The 25,659-nt window shown below is 36.8% G+C and overlaps 1 long non-coding RNA gene across 2 annotated transcripts in view; it reads right to left on the bottom strand.

Moving 5' to 3' along the window:
* The window catches only part of LOC116281949 (uncharacterized), a 252,971-nt gene that overhangs the window by 220,182 nt on the left and 7,130 nt on the right, over positions 1-25,659 (bottom strand). Inside the window, exons 2-3 of one of the 2 annotated variants that reach the window (XR_012075826.1) lie at positions 16,931-17,032; positions 14,334-14,439 (exon numbers count right to left, since the gene is read on the bottom strand). This is a non-coding gene — a long non-coding RNA (uncharacterized lncRNA). Of the gene's footprint in view, positions 1-14,333; positions 14,440-16,930; positions 17,033-25,659 lie in introns of those variants that run through there. The other variant, XR_004191428.2, reaches the window with a different exon arrangement.

Raw genomic sequence — 25,659 nt, 5'->3', positions numbered from 1 at the left:
ATGAATTAATAGAACTAGGCTTTGAACGTCAATAACTAATAATATACCACACACAAAAAGAAATATCCAGATTATGAATTATCAAGGAAAAATAAACCTGATTCTGATAAAGTCTCAAGATTTAACTACCAGTTTATAGGAATCAGAAGACAGAGTACCATATTAAACCACACCACAGAGATGCAATCAGCAAAATTCAGACTGGGGGAAACTCTATAAGATAGACAGCCTGAGTATCTTTGAAAACATACCAGAAAAGGGAAAACAAAAAGAGAGAAAAAGAGGAAGACACTATAGATCAAAAGAACTTAAGGGGGGATATATCAACATTAGGTTGTATAAACTTGATTTGGATTCTGACTCAAACAAACAACTGTGGGGGGAAAAGTTGTGGAGCCTCCAGTTTCCTCTCAGGGATATAGAGAGCTGGACAGAGCATTGCTCTCACCCTTACAACAGCAACAACCAAAATATTTAAAAAATTTTAAAAGACAACTGCAAAATTCATGATTTTTTTTCAAACCCATTAAAGAACTGAGGTCTCAGGACAACCAACTGGTCCAAAATACAAGGAGAGGTAGATACCTACAGGGAGAGAAAAGATGTGACTATACACTTACCTGGGGTAATGCCACTGGATGAACATCTGTGAGAAAAGCTCATGGCTAAAATAGTTAACATAATACTACAAATCAAACCAAGCATTATATAAAAATAATAATATCTCACATCCAAGTTTATCCTGGGAATGCTGATTTGAAAATCAATCAACATAATTCACAATGCTAACAGAAAAAGAGAAGAAAAAACATCGTATCTAATGGTAAAAGACTGAATGCTTTCCCATTAAGGACAAGCCATGGATGTCTTCTCTTACCATTTCTATTCAATGTCATACTGGGTACATTGTGGCCAATACAATGAAACAAGAAAAGGAAATCAAAGGCTTACAGATTGGAGAGGAAGAAAGAAAATGGTCTCCACTCACAGATGACATGATTGTCTATACATAAAATGCCAAAATATATACCAAAAAATACCTCTTAGAACTAATATATGAATTTGGCAAGTTTACAGGATATAAAGTCAATGACAAATTAGAATTCAATTTTTTTTAAATACCATTTACAATAGTACTCCAAAAATGACATTTAGTTTCATGTATGTGAAAGATCTGCATGGTGAAATCTATAAAACACTGAAGAAAGAAACCAAAGAAGAACCAAATAATCATGTTCATGGATTGGAAAACTCAGTATTATTAAGATGTCAGTTCTTCTCATTATAATCTATATATTAAACACAAACTGATATACAGTAACCCTCTACACTGGTTTTCAAATTCTGTAAATCTAAAATTATCTCAAAATAAAATCTTTTAAAAACTGTAAGATAATTGGGACAATTAAGGAGTTATTGTTAATTTGTTTTTAGGTGAGATGAGGTATTGGGGTTATGTTTTTAAAATACTTACCTCTTAGAGGCATTAATTTGAATTTTAAATAATTAGAAAACCACTAAAGGGCAACCACCATAGAATTCCTTGTTTCATGCAAGAAGAGATGCTAAAGTTAGTAAGTGAAATTATTATAAGAAACAAGATACTTATATTGTCTCAAAATATCTCCCCATAAGACACTTAGTAAATATAAAGAGACCGATAGAAACTTGACAGTGAAGTAACCTGGCAAACATTATCTTAACCAAGTACTTCCTGATATAATGCACAGAGAAGGACACAGTACCATTTCTTGTGTTCCTGCCAAAAATGCATTACCTGAGTCTTAATCACTCAGAAGCAATACAGAAAACCAAACTGAGGGACATTCTACAAAATGACTGGCCTATACTCTTTTAAAATGTGGAGATCATGAAAGATAGAGATAGGCTGAATCACTGCTCCAGATTAAAAGAGACAAATGATATGTGAGATCCAACTGTAATATGCAATCCTCGGTTAGATGTTGGATCAGAAAAAAATATTCCCTTTGCTGTAAAGGACATTAATGTGGCAAATGGAAAGATTTGAATAGGCTTTTAGATCACTAATAGTGTTGTGTCATTTTTAGCTTCCTGATTTTGTCCATTGATTATGGCTATGTATTTTTAGGAATCACAAAATGAAGTATTTGGGGAATGGGGGGTATCATATCTGTAATTTTCTCTCAAACAAAGAAGAAAATAATATATACATATATAAATAGACATATATACTATATATAGAGAGTGAAATTATAGACAGAATATTTATTATATTTATGATAAAATGTTACCATTTAGGAGACCTATGTGGAAGATACCTAGGAATTCTTTGTACTACCTTCGTATTTTTTCTAAAAGTCAGAAATTAACCCAAAATTAACAGCTTTAAGAATTAACAAAGGAGAAGTAATAACATCTTCAGTCCATGGCTTCCCCTACTTCCACCTGGCATCTGTCTACCCCAGAAGAAAACTGGCTCGATGTCTATCATTCATTAGACCATCTCAGTCACTGTTTCATTTCCTGTGGCTACTGTAACATATTACCACAAATTTTGTGGCTTGAAAAAACACAAATTTATTATCTTATAGTTCTGTAGGTCAGAAGTCCAAAATGACACTTACTGGGCTACAATCAAGGTGTCAGCAGAGCTGCACCTTTCAATGTTCTAGGAGAGAATATGCTTCCCTGACTTTTCCAGCTTCTAGAGGCTGCCTGCATTCCTTGGTTCATGGCTCTTACCTCCATCTTCAAAACCAGCAGCACAGCATCTTCAAATCTTTCTCTGACTCCCTTTTCTGTCTGATTTAAAATGAGAACCACTAGGATAATCCAGAATAATTTCCCTATCTTCAAGTCAGTTAATTAACAACCTTAACTTCATCTGCAACCTAAATTCTTCCTTGCCATGTAACATAATATATTCACAAGTTCCAAGAATTACGATGTGGACACTTCTGAGGCACCGTTATCATCTGCCTATCACAGCTAACCTCTGCCAGGAATGCCTGGAAAGTATGCCATATCCTGAAACCCGGATCCCTAGATCATAACTCCTTCAGAAACATGTCCCTAGCTAGCTGAAAACGTTGTGGTGATTGCTCCAGACGTAACTTTCTCAACTCTCCCATCTCCAGTAAACTTACTGATTTTCCTTATTGCTGTTTTTTGTTTGTTTTCTTTTTAGTTGTATATCTTCCTTTCTTTGACCGTTGTTATCATTATCTGACTGAGCCTACAAATTGGAAGGCTGATGCAGACAAGTAAAATAAATGTCACTGATAAGAAAACACTTCCTCATGTCTAACTTAAATCTCCTTTGTTGAAATATAACCATAGTTCTTCCCGCCCGTGTTTTGGAAATAACAAAAAGCAACAAGTCAGTATCAACCTTATTTTAGATTTAGAGTCCTTCTAATGGAAAACACACACACACACACAAACACACAACAGATAATATGTCAACCAACCAGCCAATCCAGGATAAAGGCCAGTCGAGTTGCTCTTTTAAAGTGATGGAGTGATACAGTCAAGCCCTAAGATAAATACTATCCACAAACATGACCTATATGATACCTCTAGCTTTTCCCTCTTAGTCAACATAGCCTTACTCAGTTCTTACCTATTTCCTAAAGTGCTTGTAGTTTTGGTTACCCTCTCTTAGTTCTGATGCCTTCCTAAATCTCCTATGTAAGTTCAACCTGGACCTGGAACTTTTTCCTTTTCCAACTGGCAAAATCTTTTTGTCTTTCAAGACTTCTCAAATGATCCCTTCCTCCCCGGAGAACAATTAGCCATTCCCTTCTTTGTGTTCCTTCTGGATATGCTGGGGGTTCATACTCTTGATATGACACTTAATTTGTGGGATTGAAACTCTCTACATTACTATCAATTTTGAACTCAACTCTGATTACCAGACAATAGATTCCAAAGGAGTAGCTATTGTTGTTACATTTTACTGTTTATTAAATTAGTCCTCCAGGATTATTCCTATCTCTCTCCTTACTCCTTCTATTTTCAAGTCAATTCTCCTCTATCTAAAAGAATTTCAACTCAGTAACAGAATTCCTCAACACTTGGTCCTTGGTCCTCTTCTCTTCCTGGTATACATTCCTCCCCTTAGTTGATTTTATCCATTCCCTTAGTTTCAACAACTGCTTTTATGCAAATTACTCCCAAAGAATATTTAGCCCAGAACTCTCCTCTGAGATTAAGCCCATGCATCTATCACTCCTTTGAATGTCTTAAAAGCACCTCAAACATATGATCAAAACAAAACTCAGGAACTTTCTCCCTGGCAGTGAGAACTTTGGGTCACTTTCCCAGCACTCAATTCCCCCTTCTTACAGCAGCAATAACCTAATTTCCTTGATGGACTTCATCCCTCCCACTGTTGGCCAATCTGGTCTCCATGAGGCTGACCTCATCCTCATCTATTGCTCTAGGGATAGACAATGATTAACCTAAACCAATCCACATACCCCATCCCCCTGGGCAGGATGTCTCTTGGACTGTGGGCATATACACCAATCAGAGCAAATGAGTCACAATAATGCCTTAGCTGGATCTCTTGGAGAGAAAAACCTTCTTCTTGTACATAGTGGTATGAGTATGTGGTTATCTTGTCTCCCTATGTGGCCAAAGATACCCAAGGGAAGCAAAGCCAAGAGACTGACCCATGTCACACTGGCCCCTAAATAAGCCATTCCTAAAGCCAGTCTACTCTATTTTTTTAAATTTATATTTGTCAACTAATTCTTTTTTTGTTTAAGTAAGTTTGTATTGGGTTTTCTACCACTTGGATAATAAAGAACCATCATTGACACACCTCCCACACATCTGAGCTTCTAGACTCCCCCAATTCAGTGAACAGCATTATCATCTACCTAGCTACAAAGTCAGCTACTTAGGAGTCACTTCTATTATCTCCTTCTCCCTTGCCTGCCATATCTGATCTGTCACCAAGTCTTGTCAATTAGAGGTCCAAAATATTTCTCAAATCTGTCTGTATCTTTCTATTTTTTTGTTCCACTCTATCCTAACTGCGTTTGCCTCGACTACTACAAACCACTAACTGCTCTACCCCCAATCCATTTATCACCCACACTGAAGCCAAAATGATCTCTTTGAAGTGCTAAAGTACTAATTTAACCATTCTTTTTAAAGCATTCAATCATTTTCCGTTGCTTTTAAAATGCCAAACTCCTTAACATGGTGTCTCTACTGGCCTTCCCCCAGGACACAAAAACTTAACTGCACAGTTTCATTTGGGGAGTGACCCCCAAGAAGCAGGAGTTATGGGAAAGTGAGTGAAACAGAGCAGGAGGAAATGAATGAGCAAGCTGACCACCTTCATGAGCAACTGTGTCAATCCCATGAGGAACTTCTGAGAGACTGTGGGGAATGTGTTTCAGAATTATCCACCAGAGACAAAGGAGGGAAGCATTCAACCACAGACTTTCATCTGCCAATGGCTGAGGGTTGCTCCGTGGGTGCTAACTCACTGACACTTCTGAGTTGCTCACATGTAATTGCCAGTGGTCTCCTCCAACAGCCTCAGGCTAGGGACCAGAGAAGCCCCAGGCACACTTGGAATGAGGTCACCCCAGATCAGAGGGTACTGGTGTCACTGTCCCTCACAGCCTTGGCTGGAATCAGACTGAGGCCACGAGGTGGTGCAGTATAGGTGTTGATATGCATGGTCCAGCTTCCACCTACCTCTTCCAGCAACCTCTCACCCTCTGACTTCATTCAAACCATACTAGTCTTACAGCCCCTGAACTCCACATGTTCCCACCCACCACAGGACTTTTGAATGTGTTGTTCCCTGTGCCTAGAATACTCTTTCCTTCCCTCTCTGTCCATCTCCCTCTATTTATTCATCAGAACTCAACTTTAGCATCACTTTCTTTGGGAAACCTTACCTGACCGTCAAAACCATGGTAGTGGGCACTCACAGCTCTGTGAGCTTCTCCTTTGAGGCGCATATGAAAGTTACAATTATCTACTTGTGTGGTCATTTCAGATTGTCTGACTCTCCCTGGACTATAAGCAACATGAGGAAAACTATAGAATCCCCAGCATCAGCACAGTATTTGGCATGTGCTAGGCACTCAATAAATCATAATTGAAAGCACAAACAAATTTATCTTTTTATTCCCATTAGTATCTGGAACAAATAGGTGCTCAAATATTTTTAACGTAAGAAATCAATTAATTAATGGAGCTAATACTTTAAGAAGCAGAAGTGTTACTTTCTGGCAGAATTTATTTAACTGTCACTTAATTACATTCTGTTTCTTAAAATTGCTATAGTAAGACTCTTCTCTGGGAAGCCCTAGGGTAGACATTGTTTTGTTTTTGTTTTTTACTATATGATACCTATATACAGCAACTGGATTCCCCCAGAAAGAATAGTTGAGATTGAGAGAAAAGAGAAATCATCAATATAGATAAGAAAGCTCCATTGTGGACTAAGACAGGGATGCTATCTAAAACAAATGGGTAGAGGTTATTGACCCCAGGAAGAATAAAATTTATTGGTATGAGAAAACAAACTCCCAGAATCACTCTGAGCTCTCCCTTTTAGCCAGCACCATCAATTATGATTATTAAGTGCCTGCTCAACTGCTGTGCAGTGGAAGAGGCAGGGAGGTTTGGTAGCTAGGCAACGGTCTGGAAACTCAAAAGGTAGGAGGTGTGATTCTGGCTCCTCCATAAAAGTGATAAGTGGACTTGGATAAACTCCTCCTGCCTTGTTTTCTTCATCTGAAAAATAGCATCAACAGTCTGCCTTTCTGCATTGAGGGAATTAAAACAGAGTGAACAGTACACTGCAATTGTAGAAAAGTGAGCTTATGGGGCCTAGGGATTGAAGAATTTATCAGGGGACAAACTTCTCAACTGAAATTACCAATTTATAACAAATAGCTTGAGCCTGAGTAATCTGTGCCTCAGTTTATCCATCTAGAATGATTCACAGATAATGATCAGGTCCTGCCAAAAATCACAAAATAAAATGTGTGGTCTTTATTTCTGTAGGATCTAGGGGGAAACTTGGGTGGAGGACCCTCTCCCTTCTAAGTGCCCTCTGAATTCCTCAAGTACCTCTAATCTATAAGCACATCAAAAGAAAGGTCACAGCTGCCTGATTCACCACACAAACCCCAGTACCTGGCTCAGTGTCTGGTACACAGTGCTCAATTGTGTTTACTGAATGAATACATTAATTGTTTAAATAGTACCACCTCTTTCAATGGGAAAAAGATGATCTATAACCTCAAATGAAGCGTAACTAGTCTTGAAGAAAAAAATGTACACTGAACAACTTTGGAGGAAGTGGCCTTGATCTATACTCTAGGGTAAAGGTTTGACCATGCCAGGTCATAAACAGCCGTGAAACAAGATTACACTTTGACTAATTCTCTTTTATTATTTTCACTATTACTTAGGGCAGACCCGAATAATACAGTTACTGCTCAACAGCATTCCTTCCAAATATAACTGTCATTCCTGCAGAGTAAGTTTCAGAAATGTTTATATATTATCGAAATTAAGTTTCAAAATGAGCTACAGTATCTGGAAAAAGGGGATAATAATATTTCACAGAAACTAATTGGAAACTTGTTTTGAAATAAAGTAGTTATTATTTCCATCATGGAAAGATGAAAGTACAGAGATTTCCTTTTATCTCACCAGCCTAGTATCTTATATTATTTATTCAAACTTAAATTAAAACCTGGCCAAATCCTACTGAGGCACTGCATATCAGTTAGAGATTATTCTTCTGGAAATGAACTTTTGTTCGCAAATTTCATTATGCAGTTACAAATGACTATTATTAAAATGTAACATACAAAACTAAATTGTCTTTTTTTTTTCCTGGCCATGTACAAGGTTCAATTTTCTATGCAGTATTATACTTTTCTTATGCACTTAGTGACATGCTGTCCCTCTGCCCATTGCCTCAGCATCCAGAGAACTCACAACACTCACTCCACTTACCTGGAGCCTCCATCAATGCCACTTTTTATTGCTCTATCCCTTGTACCCCAAGGAACAGACACCAAAGGACATTCTCCACCTGGCAACCTTGCCAAGGCCCATTTTTGTTTTTTCTGTAGACTCAAACTTCAGGCAAAGTGACTGTCTATAAAAAAGTACCTGGAGCATGATGGTGACCCACTTGCAGCTTTCTGAGTGCCTAACTCCAAAGCTCTTTCTCACCCATCCCCCAGGCCTTGCCACCTCCTACTCACTTTGCCTGGAATGCTCTTCCTTGATCACCTAATTCTGACTTGTCTTCCAGGTCTCAGCTTAGATGGCATTTTCTCCAAAAAGATTTCCCTGACCTACCTCCCGAGCTACCAGATCAGGTACAGACTCTGTGTTGCCATGGTACCCTGTACCATGTAGCCCTTGCAACTTCTTAACTGGCCCTACCTCCCACCAGATTGTAAGCCCCATGACAGCAAGAATTATGTCATGTAGGCTCACCATTTTTTCACCAGTTCTCAGCACAATGATGGGCATATAACAATTGAACTTTGGATTTAGATTCAACTCTGATATCTGGCCTCTGGGAAAACCAATTCCCCACTCAAATTCCAAAGAATACTATCTTTGTCTGAAATTAACTTTGTGGTTCACCAGAGTTCTCCTTGCATCTTCACCCTGAGAATTCTAATTTCTCTTCTGCTTATTTCCTTCCACTCCTGGAAGGTCCTGCGTAGCACTTTCAGGGTTTGCTCTTCTGGTCCATCTGTTTGAATTGTGATCATTAACCAGTTTTTAAATGTGGCCCTACTTTTTGGGTTCATCACATTCATCCCTCTGCCTCGGTGCTGCCAATAGGTCCTTTTCATCACAAGTTTCTGGGTTTATTTGTCTGTTGGACCTTGATTAAAGGAAGAAATAAGGGCAGGTTTTCCCAGGGAAAAGTCAATGAGGTCATTTTTGCACAGGCTGTATCTTGGTTCACAACTTAATTACATGTAAAGAAAGGAGCTGATGAATATTGTTTACCTTTACTCTTACTGTTTGCATCATTTGAGGTATGAAAGGACCAATAAATAATGCCAAGTTCTCAAGTTAAAACTATATTGAGAAACAAGACAAGAGAGACAGACAAATACAGATCAAAATATCAGTTTTATTATTATTATTGATAAAACTGATTTGAGAATTTGGCTTGATGTCTGGGCACAAATGAACTTGCTAGTATTACTTCTCCATTAGGCAGATTTACCCACCAATCACAAGCATCACTACACTACTGTAGAACCCTCCCTACCCAGGCAAGGGCTGCTTCTGTAAGTTTCCAACATGTGTCAGTAACCTGTAGAATGGAGACCTCCAAGAAAGAAATGCCTGAGTTACTAAACTAGGTTTAGTTCTTCCTTGTATTAGAAAAGACCAGAAATGTGATGATTGTTATGACAAAGGAAATCCATCATGAAAACATAAAAGCAGGGGAATGGAGAGTCCCTCCATACAGTAATCAGTCAAATTTTATCAAAGCTTCCACCAAAGTCCCTAGTATGAGACAAAGATCTAATAGCTCAGAAATCCCTTGGTGATTTCAAGTTTACCTTTTCTTATTGTTATGAAAGAATATTTTAGGGTTCCTATGAGGTGTTATGGATTTGTTTGGCCTCATCTGGAACCAAGATAAGTTTTCCTTGAGTATTCGAACTATGCTAGAAGGCTTGGAAATGGATGTACTGGTTACTTGGATTTCCTGATTAGGAAAAAAAGATCCTTTTTTTAAAAATTACAAACCAGACTCAAATGACAGTCTTTTTAAAAAAAATTCATCCGTTTATTTTGCTGCTGCCATAAGTACACTAAATGTAATTTAATCTTTCTTTGATGAGTCATGGTCTTTGAGAGACTCATTTCACCATTATTTATATCAATTCTTACTGTTTGGGACTAGATACAGAGAAACACTGATACAAAAATTGGATTGAATGGGCCCTAACCACAAGACAAATTGTGACTGGACAGGGAGCTCTCTGATGAGATCAGACTTCTTTAAATATATTTGAAAGATGATAGAGTACATTAGAAATGATGGTGGTGGTAGTAGTTGTGATAAGCACTTACTATATGCCAAACACTATGTAAGCCCTTTATGTGTATTAAATCATTGACTCTCAAATCCTAGGAGGTAAGTATCATTACCTCCATTTTACAGATGAGGCAAATCAGGTTCATAGAGGTTAAATAACCTGACCATGGTCTCACTGCTATAGGAAGCAGAACCACCAGGATTTGCCCTTGGACTATGTGGTTCCAGACCCTTCACTCTGTATGCTAAAACAAGAGAAAATGTGCATAAGAATATTGAACTGAAAAAACATGATGGGAGAGTAAATCCCTCAATGCACTGTAGTGAAATATGCTTATATGAAATATGCTTAAGTCTTTCATCCACAAACTCAGAATCACACATATCCGTTATCAGCTACAATCAAAGTAAAAAGGAGGAACCTAAAAAACACACTCATTGCTTGGGGCACATGATATAACATTAACAAACAACAAAGGGAAAGTCGTATATCTCAAGGTCTCTTGTATTTCCATCTTCTTTATCAAGGAGAATGATCTTTAAACTTAGGAAGGTTGAATAAATGTAGTTTAGAAGGAATTGAAGTATGAGATAAGTAAGGTGATAGCTAGAGACCATCTTGTGGTTTTAAATGAGTTCAAGTCTCCAGGCCTAAACAAATTACATCCCAGAGTATGAGAGACTTTGCAGATGTAATCTAAGAGTCACTGTCAGTAATCTCTAAGGTTTCATAGAGACTAGAAAAGGTACGAGGCAATGGAGCTAGAAAAATAGTATTACAGTTTTCAACAGAAGAAACGAGGTATATTCCATGATGTACAGATCCACAATTTGATTCTGAAATACAGTAATATTCTAAAAGTTAGACAATTTGTGAGCCCTTAGAAAAGGAAGTGGTAATTACTAGGAACCAGGATGAATTTACTGGGGAAAAACAATAAAGATCCTGCATGCCTCTTTTTTGTAGGTTTAAGTACTGGTGAAAGTGGGGGTGCCATGCATACCATGAGAGGTGTGAGAGCAACCTGGCTGAGGCTCCCATAACACTATGGGTCATCAGGGTTGATTTGGATGATCTGGTTGGCAGATGGGATCCCCTTTGCTTTATATTCCATGAAGTTGCACATTTTCTCAGAGAGAAACACCAGAGAAAGAAAAGCCTTCATACAAATAAGGGAATACAAATGCTGTGCCTCCCCAAAGCCTCCAAACAAGTGCAGATACATCTGCAGTTTATATTAATTAGGTCAAGCATATCTACAAAATCTCTTAATATTCTTGGCACCTGATGGGTAAGACATTGTTTTTAAGAAAATAAATGTCTCGTTGAACATTCATACCAAAACTGCTTGAATTTATGAATCAGTGTCGTTCTAACTAGAACTCTTCCCTTCAGAGAGTTGCAAAGCTCACTCCCTCCAACAGGACTCTCCCCAGTCTCCTTCGAGAGGACTTTTCTAATGATCTAAGATAGCATCTGCCCCCATCATACTCTGAGTACTTTGTTTTATTTTTCTATATAGTTCTTGCAATCATTTGACGTCATATTACATATTCTAGCTCTTACTACTATCTGATGTTGTATCACATACACTATGAGATGTCTGTCTGTATGTATATATGTATGTATTTATGTGTATGTATATGTACGTCTTGCAGAGCCAACAAATTCTATGTGAATGATGTGCGTACACTATATGGTAGCCCTGTCCTTTTGAATGTCAGCTCCATGAGGGCAGGGATTTTGCTGTCTCTTTTTCTTTTTACCATTATAACCCTAATCACTAGGATAGTATTAAAACAAAGTTGTGTTCAATAAACATTTGTTTCTCAATAATATTTGTCTAATTAATGGATGTCAACCTGGAAAACGGTTTCTAGAGGCCATATGGCTCTGTCCTTATCCCTATCCAAATATTAATTTTGACTTAGACAAGGAGAAAGGAAATAAGAGAAGTGATTCTATGTCACAAAAACATTTATTATTATTATACCAAAACCATCATTTATTCAGCAATAGGTACTTATATTATTATGAATGCTCACAACAAACCTAAGAGGTAGAAATTATCATCTTCATTTTGTTGTGAGAAAACTGGGCTTGGGGAGTTCAAATAGCATGCCAAAGTCAGACAGCAGGTACAGGAAGCTGGGATTGAAAAACAAGATCTATCTCACTGCAAAGTGTATGCTTTTTTTTTTTTACAAAACTATGATAACACTTACAAAAACATTGAAAATCTACTTAAATTTGCAGCTGACAGGAAAGTCAGTACATTAGACGAAAAATCAAGATTTTACAACAGTTTGACAGATTTGAATAGCAGGTCAGAATTAAAAAAATATATATATTAGGTATAAAGGTAAAGTCTCAAATGCCAATTTTAAGAATCAAATGCACAGGCATATGGTTTGGGGAGGAAGGGATGGGGGAAACACACATTTATTTGAAACAGATCAAGTGATATCAACTGACCACAAGCTCAGTACAAACCAACGTTAAGATGTGGCTGTCAAATGAACTAAAGTGATGTTAAACTGGATTATCAGAGACTTCTTTTAAAAGGGAGGAATCCAGTTCTATTCTGCAGAAACTAGACTAGGAAAACCACAGCCAAAGTAGAGTGTTAAGGCCTCTAGAATGGTGAAAATTTTGCTATGAACAAAAGGATTAAAGGGCTTGGTGAAGCTTAGCCGGGAAGAGATGAGACTCATGGGAAATAAAATAACCATCTGCCTATCTGAAGGACCATCACAACAAACAAAAAGACATTCTCTGTTGATCTTGATGAAACAGGTTTGGCTAAAGATACAGGGCTTACTAATAATTAGACGCCTTCTGAGTTACAAACTCCCAATCTATCAGGGAAGACATCCAAGCAGAAGCTATACGATAACCTGGCCCAGGTACTTTAGTATCTACCCAAAGGGGTGTGAAATTCAGTTGATCTTTGTGTGTTTTTGTTCAATCCCTCTTTCTACATACAGTGACATTATTTTCTGAACCCCAAACCAAGACCTGTGATCCTAAAAGGACATTTGTGTTGCTTCTTGGTTTAAGACAGTCCAACAGATATAAGCTATTAGCTCCCAAAATATTGAGTTTCTGGGAGATGTTAATGATTGAAATAATGGAGAAAATATTTGACATTGGGACTCTTTTGGAAAAGGGAATCTATAAAATCACTCTAAGGCAGGCATTTTTCTCTTTTTGAGTACTCAATGTTTTAACCAAATAGGCAGAAACTCTTGGTTAGAGTTCACTCATTTGTTTCTAGCACAGCAAGTTTTCTTCAACTATGGCCTCTTCTTCCAAAAGCTGGGAACCAAAATATATAAGTAACTACTTCAATTCAATCAGATTTAGAAAACCAAGAAGCCCTTGGAAAAGCTTCTTGGAACACAGTAAAACTCCAGATCCTTCTACAGAAACTATCCCAACCCTTCCCTCGTGATATCATTTTCACTTTTGTGGAGATGCTCTAGTATGTGCAGCTTATCAAGGTCCCAAACTATCTGGTTCCTTCAGCCTGGACCAGAGTGCCTCCCCACCAGCTCCCCACCCTGGAATTTTTGCACCAAAAGTGGGTGGGGCAAAAGAAACACCATCCTCACCCTTGGCCAAATCTGGCTTCTCTCCTTCACCCACAAGAACCAATCAGACTAATTAAGATATTGTAATTCCAGATAGCAGTCATTGGGTTGATATCAGCTGTTCCCTATTAGACACAATATTCTTTTCAATAGAGTACTTTGCTTCACACTGACAGTCATTTTTCACCCTGCATGGCAGAATTTCAAAGCCAAGAATCCTGTATTACACAATAAACAAACAAAATTAGACTCAAAATTGCCTTTCTTGATTTTGATGTATTAATCAACTCCTCAGGAAAGCTTCTAAACATTTTCAATTACATCAAAAACAGGCTGGCAACATTTTCCAACTTAAAAAAAAAAACAGGCTTAGTTAAAGGTTTGTTTTCTATTCCATGGATACTCTATTACATATTTGCAACTGTTTCTGTTTTAGGACAGATTGATTAATAGCATCAGTTCTAAAATCCCAGCATGACCACAGGGGAAAAAAAAAAGTATTTCCATCTGTGACCTTCATTAACCAAGGCAGATACATCTATTTTGGTGTTTGCTTCTTCCTTCAGCTGCAGCCTTGGTTCCCTGCATCTCTTTGAGAGTACAGGCTTCACTGTTGCCATTGAACACTAACTACTGGTCAGGTGAACACTCTAGAGATAGAAGGCAAATAATAGACCAAACCAGCTCAGGGGAAAAAGTTTTAATATCCCAAGACCCAGTCTCCCTCCTGTACTTTATATCTTACTTGACTGGGCAGCAAAACTGGCATTTGAAATAACAGTGAAATGACCCTGAAAAACAAAACAGGAAGTAAGGTATAGTCGACAAGGATATATAAAATAAAAGGTACACTGGACAATTAAATGCTTAATAGATTAGATGATGGCAGTAGCTAAAGTGCTTAAATTATGTCTGCTACTTTAAGAAGTGGAAATCATAGGAAGAATGTTACCAAGACAAGTGAAATGTTTACACACCCTTCCCTAAATGTATTCCTTAAGAAAAGAGCTTAAGACTGCTCCTGTTGGTAAATGCTTAAGTTTTTTTGTAATCTTTATCTACTAGCTAAAACTGGCAAGTTATCAGGAATTACTGAATCCCTGCAGTTTACAATGTGTGTCACGTACACGAATACAAAAGGAAGGGGATACAAAAGAATTAGAATACGGAAGACCTGCTCACAAAAAGGGCTTACATTACAGGGTAGAAACTGGACAAAAACACTTACAAAACATGTAAGAATACGCTGAAATGTGAAAATGAATGTGATCTATTACATAATTAGATGAGGCTTTATGTGTCCCTGCAATGGAATTTCACCTCTCTTATTGAAATGAAACACAGAACCTGAAAGCTTTCAGCACTTGAAGGAGTTTCTTCCAGAAGATAAAGGGGCTGATCAAATGACCACCCTGGGATTTTTCTCACACACACATACACACACATAGAGTTTTCTTGGCACTCCTTAATACAAATGAGACACTTAAATTTTCAAAAAGACTTTTCTATTTCATTTTGCATAAAATGCATAAAAAGAAGTCAAGATTATAGAGTCCAGCACAATAGCTACAAAAATCCCTTGGCCCTCACGAATATTCATATTCTTATTTCCCAAAGGAGCTAGTGATTCAACACTAATCTAAGGCTGTGGGCCTCATGGATGCCATTAAAGACAGAATTTTTAGGGTCTGTCCTAATATTCACCAAAATTAGGGATGACTCTCAACTCCAGAATAAACTGCACTTTGATTCTTTATATCAAGATGGAGAGGAAATTTCAGGATGCCAGAAGACAGACTCTCACATACTTTTACTTCCTATCAAATGAAATACCAAACAATATCTCAATATTATTCATACTAGTTCCAGAATTCCTATCTAAAAGTAAAATAGGTGTTAATCATCCAAAGTTGGTATTGCTCAATTAGGGAGTGAAGCCGAGAGGAAAAACACATTTCACTCCTACTGGTGAGTTTCTGTAGGGATCGAACTGGAGGAACGATTCCCAGAAAGTAGACAGAGTCCTGAAAAAGGCATTACTTGTCTATACACAGAAATTGAAAACCCACAGCAACATCCTTCGCACCTTTGCTTTTCTTATATGGGATAGGAAAGAACATTTTCTTCTGAGTCACTGCAGCCGAACCAACAAAAAGTACTGGCAAGCAGGTGTTTTCCATTAACAGGCTTTAAGCAGGCATGTCTTACGCTTTATGTAGGTGTTTCTTTTTTCTCCTCGTTGTAAATACACAGCAGCCTATCTACCAGAAAAGGGAATAGGGATTTTGTTCTTCGATTAAGAACAATGATCACAATCTATTAGTCTCTGTAACACCAGGAAAAGAAGAAATCACTACACATCAATGCTAAGTGCTCAGGCCCCACCTAGGGACTTTCCTAAGAGTCTCCCAGAACAGGCCCCCTTTGTGTAGCTCGCTCACAGTTTGCTTTGCCTAGATAACTGATAAACTACCTGACTATACATTATCATCGTCAACTGAGACCTCCCATCATTTACATTCATGGTTTGGTAGCTAATGGGTCCAAAGACAAATATCTTGATGAAACCACGTTAAAAGGAAGAGTTACTCACATAGTAAAGGGGGATGTGACTCTGTCAGTGACCATACACAGTACGTGTGTAAAGGGATAGTAGCCAAAATGGAGTGTCTTATTCAGGATTGAAATGAATCGAGGAAAACTTTCTAAAGGTGGTGAGATCTCCCTATAGAAATGACCATTATCCAATTGTATGTCTTATAAGGCTCCTATAAATTGTAACTCTGGTAATTTACATGAATCAGTTAACATCTATGTCTAGTAATCACCAGCAGGAAAATTAAATATATCTGAAATAAATGTCATGTTAACTTTCTGTTTCATTTATCACACTAATCCCAACATATGTTCAGTCTTCTTAATCTACAGATGCTATTACATGATTCTGTGCTCATGACTTAAAAAAAAAAAAGGAAAGTTAACTTTAAGACATCTAAATTAAACATTTTTGTTAGGAAAACAGTATGTCAGTTCAAAGGAGACGGCTGTGCTAATGTAACAAAAGGTCTACAGCATTCCTTACACTGAATGAAGTAATCCCCCATTCAGGTTGGCCCCAGAATGATGGTACCCAAAGAACTTGACAGAGGAAATGAAATTTCAGCAAAAATGGGACCCTATGAGATTAATAGCTTTATAATTTAATATTTACATGATTATACCTAAAACACTAACTCAAGGTATAATGAAAGGTCACTGGTTAATACAAGCTTAAATACTTACAGTTATCAAGATAGTGGTCACTGACAGGTTAAACTGAGAGAAGGGGCCTGTGCTATGTCTGGTCCTGCCGAGCAATTTTCAGACTTCAGCATATCCTGGCAACTATGATCAAAGAACACACAGAAACTAGAATTATAATTATGAGACTTTACATTGTAACAGTTAGCATACTTTCACTGAAAATAGTAGAAAGCTGAATAAAACTGGCTGTAACAGTAACTTTTATCACAAAACAAGATGTCCAGAGGTAGAGTAGTTCCAGTGTGAGTTCACTTGGTAATTCTCCAACATCAAGAAGGACCCGGGCCCTTTCTATCTGTTCTCTCTGCCAATGTAAGCATGTTGGCCTATCCCCTGTGGATCCTCCTCAAGGTCCTAAGATGGCTTATGCAATTCCAAGCACCATATAAAGATGATAACAATCAGAGGCAGAAGTGTCTCCTTCTATGCATAAATTTTATCCAGAAGCACCCTCCTCCCCCAAAGACTCCCATCTCAGCCCTCATTGACCAAAATTGTGTCACAAACTCATGTGTAAATCAATCATTGGAAGGGAAAAATGTCTGGTTTGGACTATTCAAAATTCACCACCCCTCAAGGCTGAAGGGAACTCCAACTTCCCCCAAAGGACATGGTCACCCAGTATTTGAGAAAAATTCGGGTTCTACTAGCAAGAAACAAGGTTAGTAGAGTAGGTGCCCTAAAGTGTCTGCTACATGTACCTAATAAGAATAGAAATAGAGCTTAACTCACGACACATGGCTCAATGCATAGAGCTGACACTGAGTTTAACTGCTGGACAGTATCATAGATCTAAGACTAGCCATTGTTGCTATAGCAGTATGTCTTCACAGAAAGCTGCAAAGATGTGAATCTCTCTTTAAAAGGCAGTAAGTGATTATAATTGAGGAACAAATCATTGCTAAATCCATATCATCTACATGGACCCAGAATAGATATTTCACTTTTTATTGAAAAATCAAGAGTTCCCTTTACTGGAAATTTCCGTTCCAACGAGTTTCCAGGAACAGTTTCACATTCCAGATGTGCATTTGTAATAAATTTGTGTTGGTTAGTTGGGCTCAATTTATCTAATGAGCCACTAAAGTGGTCAACTGTTTATGTAAGTTAGGAATTGTGGATACATTAAAAAGTAATTTATTACATAAAGTACTACCTGATATACTCAGACATACATCATTTAATTTTTTCATTTCATTCCAAATTCTTCATTTATTACATGGTCATCTCTCATACGGAAAAAAATAGTTATGATACTTGGTAAATATGTGTTCTTTTCTAAAATATTTAATTAATTCTAATGAGAAATAACACTAATGAACTTAATGAACTATTTTAATGCTATATAAAATATACTTAAGGGATGTCAGGAGAGATAATGTGGGACAACTGTAAAGCAACCAACTGAGAGGTAAGAAACATGAATTCGAATTCAAATTCTAACCTCATTTATTCAGTACTCACTATGTTCCAGGCACTGTACTAGGTACTTAACTCATATTCAGTTATTTAATCTTCATAATAGCCCTCCAAATATGCCCTCCCATTTTCGTATGTGGAAACTGAGGCACAGAGAGGTGACATAACTTGCACAAAGTCATACAGCTGATAAGTGGTAGGCAGACTGGGACTTCAGAACCGAAACACTTAATTATGGTTCAATGTGATTTCTCTAGTCCTGGAATTGCCACTAGTTGCTTGGAGCTGCAGTTTCCTAAGGAGTTAAATAAACAGCTGAACAGAGATCTTTAAGAAAATTTCCAGCCCTAACACTTAAAATATAAGCTGTGACCTTACAGAATCTTCCTCTGCCAAATGCTTTATATTAAAGTTACATTAATCACTCATGTCTGGACACTTACTTTCTAGCAACAATTACAATATACTCCAGAGGAAGAAATAACTAAAAAGCCAAGTATAGTACTAAGTCACAGGAAAAACACATCTTCTTGAGGAGTAAGGTTGCAGTTTGTCAAATCATGAATTGCCCCAGACCCTGGTATGAGACCTACCTAGGGGGCAGCCAACAGAACTGGGCTTCCTACAATAAGGCTTCTGAATTAACTAACAACCTCCCAAAGCATGTACATTTCCTGACATTAGACAGTGGGAAATTCTTCCCCTTTCAGAGTAAAAAGTCTCCCTTCTCTCTGAACCTCCCAAGGGATTTAGAATTGAATTATCTCAAACCATCTCACCAAACATAATAATAAGTATTTGTAAGATTCCTCAAAATATCTCTGGAGTATCCAGACAAAGAGTAGAGCTATACATTTCCAGAAGAATTAATATTAAATTTATTTCTCCAACACTGTGAACTACCCACTAGAGTGACCTACCATTCAGCTAGTCTGAAGAGCAAATTTTTAGATCTAAATGATTAAAGCATCGAATCTCACTTTAATAATACAAGCAGGATTGGAAAGTATCTTCCTGCAGTATGTGAAGTAGTTCATATTTGTTACTACTTTTTCTCTGTGTGTCAAGAGGGACATCAAGTTGTTTAAGCTCTAGAAGACTGTCTGTCAGGGGCACTTTCTCAACCTGGTCTGTGGAGCTCCTATGATCCCTTGATGGGATAGATAGAGCAAAAGAGTGCAAAAGAGAGAAAATTTCAAAACACTCATTTTTTTAAAAATCACTTGAATAAATTCAGCAAATTTTGGTAAGGATCAATTTTCTTCGGGTTACACAGTTTTCTTTTGGGTACTCAGTAATATCTCAATTATCCCCAGTAGGTAGGGATATAACAATGTTTTGAATACAAAAATAATTTACGTATCATGGTGCTTTTGTGTATATAGGTGTTTTGTTACATAGACTATTTTGCTTTCCTGTTGCATTCTTTTTATGTTACATAATAAAGTTAATTTGTTATTCCTGAACAACAACAAAAAAAAAAGACCTTAAAAAGCCCAAAGCATTATGAATGCCACGGTCAAGGTGTGAAAAATAAACCTGCTACAGTATGCAGGACTAATCCATAACAAATTTTTTGAGGATACTTATAGCTTGTTTAAATCTATGATTTGAAATGTATTTCGAATAAAAGTGCTGGACATCTCTATTTCCACAATTGTAATCTCTTTGTCTTATGTTTAGATAAATTAAGAAGAGTTTTATGACATTTTCCACCAAGAAAGAAAGGTTAGGCAGCTGGATAACTGCATAGAAAGCCACTAATGACAAGAACCAACTGCTTGTTACTTAAATGTTTCTCATATCAGAAAAGCACGGAGTCTTTTTGGGTTGTTTCTCCCCTTAGTCCTTCAGGCCAGTCAGATTCTACAGACAAGGGGGAAATGAGAAGAATTACTACTCTGTCTCGCCTGAGCTATTGAGTTTATAGTAAAAGTTAAATAAAATATAGTAAAATAAAATAAAGTAGCTACAGGTAATTTGGATGTTAAGCAACAAAACAATCACACAAGTATGAACCGAAATAACAAAACTCATTCTGTAACAATGAGACCTTCAGATTCAAGTGAAGTGGAATGATCAGTGAAGTGCATGGGCAGCAGAGTCCCACCACCTCACTTCCAAGCCTGGTCAGCCTCTTCCCTACCTCTGGCTATTTAACTTTCCTAAATCATGTTTCCTCATCTGTGAAATGGGAATACTCACCACAAAGTGTTATGGTGAGAAATAAGTAACCAGATTGAAAGCATTTCAAAGTGTGTGGCACATAGCCAACATTCTATAATACATGCAAGCTGCTACTGTTATTAACCCAGGAGTGAGATTATCCAACTGAGGGACAATATTTGGACAGGACATCCTGATCTGAGAATGTCTCTCATTTCTCATATTGACATAATTTATTTAAGTTCTTCTTTCATGAATTCTTTTGAAAACTTAATTCCACAAGTAATATACATATATTTTATAAAATAAAAAATACTGAAGGATTAACACATTGTAAAATTACTGTAACTCAATAAAAAATGTTTAAAAAAAATACTGAAGGACAGGTTAAAAGTCAGAGTCCTACACCCATCCCCAATACCAACTGTGATTATTCTTACTTTAAAAGTAACAACTGTTCTTGGTTTGGGGTATATGTTTCTATCCCTTTTTATGTTTAGACAAAAACAGATGTAGTTATTTACAATTTTTTAAATAATAATTGAATGTTATAAAAATTATTCTATTACTTGCTCTTTCACTTAACAACATATTCATGATATCCTTCAGTATATGTTAGATGTGAATATGCTATTGACATAAATTTAATATTAAATTTTAAATGAGACAAATAGGATAAATAATGAAAATAAGGACATAGTGTTCACTCACCATTTTTTAACTTTTGAGAGTGATGATGGCATTGTGATTATGTTGATTTTTTTAAGTCCTTTACCATTTAGAGATATTTACTGAAATATTTACAGATAATTATATGATGCCTAGGACTGGCTTCAAAATAATTGAAAGAGGAATGGAGAGAAGAAAACTAAGGGGATATAAATAAAACAAGATTGGCCATGAGTTAATAATTAATCTGGCTGATGAGTATACGGGTGTTAATTATACTTTTCTCTATACTTTTGAATTAAAAAAAAAATTTTTTGGTTTTTTGGGGGGAAGGTTGGGGGGTAATTAGGTTTTTTTTTTTAATGGAAGTACTGGGAATTGAACCCAGGACTTCATGAATGCTAACCATGTGCTCTACCACTGAGCCATACCCTCCTCTCTACTTCTTAATGTTTTTGAAATTTTCCATATTAAAAAAAATTTAACATATTCTATGCTTAAAATTTATCTACTAAATTCCAAACAGCTATGTATTTAACTTGCAGTAATTAATTTCTGATTAATTTAATCAACAAAACTAATGGTTCCCAACACCCACCCCTGAAGCAGCACAAGCAAAAAACAACTTAGCTTCCTTATAGTTTGAATGTTGCTATAAAAATCCAAATACAATAACCAGCCCAAAGAAGCAATATTCACTAATGTTATGGGAGATATTTACCGACAAGTGTAAATTACTATTATAATTACTGCTTTTTAGAGTTCATAAAGAAGTGTTTTCCTTTTTCTCTTATATTGAAATTATAGCAGCTGGATGAAAAAAGAAATTTTTTAGTCTATGTGCTGCCAAAAACTCAAGAAGATGTTGTGTGCTCTGTTCACCCAGACAAGAGGACACACACAGTCTGGATTGCATGAACCAAAACTGCCCTACTGAAGCCAAGAGTTATGCCACTGGAGTAGAATGATTTTTTGAATCTTTGGTTGGTGTCTTGCTCTATGCACACTCAATAGTTCCAAAAAGGCAGCCAAGCCCTTAATATCTTAAAGGGCACAGAACAGAAGCTGCCTAGATTTTACAGCTCTTCCTAAACTCTTGTCAATGTCTACATTCACTGAAGAAGCATGCCCAAGTAGCCTGCAAGCAGATGGGATAGCCAAAAGGGAAGAGGAAATTTTTTCTCAATAATGGAAAGAAGTCAGGATTCAGAAGGTCTAGTGAGACACCGAATCTGGCAAGATAAGGGTGTGGCTGTGTGGTGAACCTAGAGAGGTTGCATGCTTGGCCCCCAGTCCCTTCAAAGATTCATGAACACCAAGCATGGACTAGAAACTGTGGGGAGCAGCCTAAAAGGACCAAGCTAGCTGGACAACAGCCATCTCCGTATTATCCAGTGAGATCCAATGATCAATGACCAGAGCTACAATCTTCACTATGCTTTGGCACCATTTAAAATCCTGAACCTTTGCACAGTATTTGGGACAGGAAAGCACTAATAAATATTTAGATTTAATTTCTGCCAGCTCAGAAGTATGATGAGATTTTACTTAGATTTGGGTTTAAGTGAATTTAAAGAAAATAAAAATGTGCAATAATTTTTACAGATCTGGGTTTGTGTTTGTTAATTCACACAGACTACTCCGTTTAAAAAGCAACCACGCCAGAGGGGGAGCATATAGCTCAAGCGGCAGAGCATATGCTTGGCATGCACAAGGTCCTAGGTTCAATCCCCAGAACCTCCTCCTAAATAAATAAACAAACCTAAAAAGCAACCATGGCAATAAAAGTGGCTGTAAAAGCAGCCTGCATCTATGCTGTAATTAGTAACCATCTTTCACACCTGCACAGCTTTGTACATTTGGTAAGGTGTTTTCACATACATTATCTCATTTGATCCTCACAGAGTTAAGAGGTTTCATTGGCTCTCGAGCTGTTGAGTAGATGGGCAAGAGCAAGTTACTTAATGGAAGAGACATCTGGTCACTAGATATTCCTTTGCTCAACTGCATTCTGATTCTCTCTCTTTTTCTCTCTCACACTCTCATTAGGAACAAGAGGAAAATTTTGTTCAACTCTTCCTTTAAAAATATTTGTGCAAAGTTATCGTCTGTCAGATGAGTTTCATAGAACCCAATGACAAGGATGAACTGACTTCTACAGGGTTTGCAATTTAGGCTGCCACCCAAATGGTGGTAGTAAATCATGGCCAAACTTCTCATAAACAGGACAAAACAAAGAAACAAACACCTGTAGGCATATCTGAGAAAGAAAAGAGATTATAACACTTTGCAATGCCTTCCTACTATCAGAAACATATATTTCTTAAAACAACTCAATAAATATAAAGTTTATTTAAAGAGTATTTTTCTATTGCAAACTTTTAAAGCCAAAGGATTTAACAGAAGTTGCCTCTGAGGAATGGGAGTTGGGAGAGTGAAGCAGGTAAGACATTCATTTTCCTACTAGTACATTTCTATATTTTTCTATTGGTTACAGTAAAAGATATTACTTTTATAATACACTGTAATTGAAATTTTAATCAAAAGATCTAATATCTAATTAGATTCTTTTTCTTTTTATCACAAAACATCATTGCTAGTTCTCTTTTCCTTTTATACCTTACAGGGACTCAAAAAGAAAACCCTTTTTTCTTTCTTTTAATTGTTCACTTTTGTCACAAAAACCCTGCCCTGGCTTGTCCATGTTCTCTAGGCCAGGAATTCCCAACTGTGGCACAAACACTAGACAAGGACTTGGCACCAGCATGAGAATTAAGATTTCACTCTCCATCAACCTACACCATCTGGCAAGTGTGCAAGGCTGAATGCATCTGCCGTTGATTTTTTTAGGCACGCTTAACGAAAACAGGTAGTAATCTAGGAGAGCAGGTTTTTTTGTTTGTTTGTTTGTTTGTTTGTTTTTACTGTAAAGTTGTAACAGGAAAAATTTCTCCAAAAGGCAGAATGCATTTTAATGTGTGCAAAACTTACTACAAATAATAAGTAAAATAACAGAGTAGTCACAAATGTATAATTGTCCTTCTAAGAAAAATAATGGGCTTTTTTAATTTTTGTAATGGTGGCACTCATATTCTTAAGAGTGGTAGAGGAATATAAAACAGTCAAAGACACTGATTTGGCTTAGTAAGTCCCAGCAGCCTCCTTTTCAACTACTGGCTTTGACTTCTGTAAGTTTTCTTTATAGTAAGAACCTGTCGTAGGTAAAGAGAAAACCATTAGTCTCTCCAGCCTTCTGATTTAACTTTTGTTTTGTTTCTCCTTATTATTAGTAAACACACAATTTCCTCTTGAAGAAAATAAACATCCATTTAGGCTGTGGCTTGACTTCTACAACTATAACATGTTCCCCTAACAATTCATTTCCACATTCTTTTTCTTTCTGAGAACCTCCTCCATCCCCCACAAATGTCTTCTAGGTTTAGATATAATAGTTTCATTTGCATAAATTGATCATATTTTTTAATTTTTTTCTCCTCACAATCCCCATAGCAACTGGCTTCTTTAGAAACTTTCATAGAAAGTCCAAAGATACTATATCTTTTAACTGAACAGAACATTTTGATAGAATTAGTACAGTAAAATAAGCCAGTTTCATTACCACATCCTTGGCCTTTCATTTATTTTTTTTCTTTTGTAAAGTAAAAAAAAAGTTTAAATGTCAATTCCACTAGATAGAATTGGTTAGGTATTCTAGGGGCTTATAAGTTATTAAAGAATGTGTATAATTTTAAAAGATGCTGTCTCACCCATTTTAAAGAGAAGTTTTTCACTTATTCATTCAATAAGTATTCATTGAGTATACTAAGAACTGCTTAAAGCTGTGAAAGATTCAGGTAACTATAAAACTCAGAACTGCCCTCCTGCACCTGCAGTCATGTTAGGTGACAATAAAAGGCAGTGCATAATTAAACACTGGAACTGTAAAACAGCCCTATCAGCATTCAGGGAAAAAAGGGAATCATCATTTTTGGTTGATGTAGAGAAAGATGAAATTTGAATTGGGTTCTAAGAGACAGGCAGGCTTTGAAAAGCTGAAAGAAGAGAAAACATTATTCCAGGCATCATTCCAGAAATAAAAGGCAGTATGAATATTTACACAGAGAGTAAATATGGAATGTTAGAGGCATAGTGAGTAGATCAGTTTAGCTAGAGAAGGCTAAATTGAGGCATAAAAATTGAGAGCTAAAAAGCTAGGAGATAAGGCTAGAGGGTAGGTGTAGAAAGCCTTGACCATCAGCCTGGATTTTATCTCACAGGTGACAGGATTAACTACTTAAAATAGGAAACTAATCTAAAAGATATTAGGAAGAGTAATCCAAATGAATGTTTGAGATTACTTTAGGGTCAGACTTTCTCCCTGCCTTGTTTTGTTTTTTCTTCCTCCATTTCCCTACTCCACTTTCAGCTAGAGTAATTTTTTTTAATTCAGTCTC

The sequence above is a fragment of the Vicugna pacos genome, chromosome 9 (genome assembly GCF_048564905.1).
Source record: "Vicugna pacos chromosome 9, VicPac4, whole genome shotgun sequence".
Lineage (NCBI taxonomy): Eukaryota > Metazoa > Chordata > Mammalia > Artiodactyla > Camelidae > Vicugna > Vicugna pacos.
The sequence above is the reverse complement of the archived record's forward strand: the minus strand, read 5'-3'. Positions and strand labels throughout refer to the sequence as shown.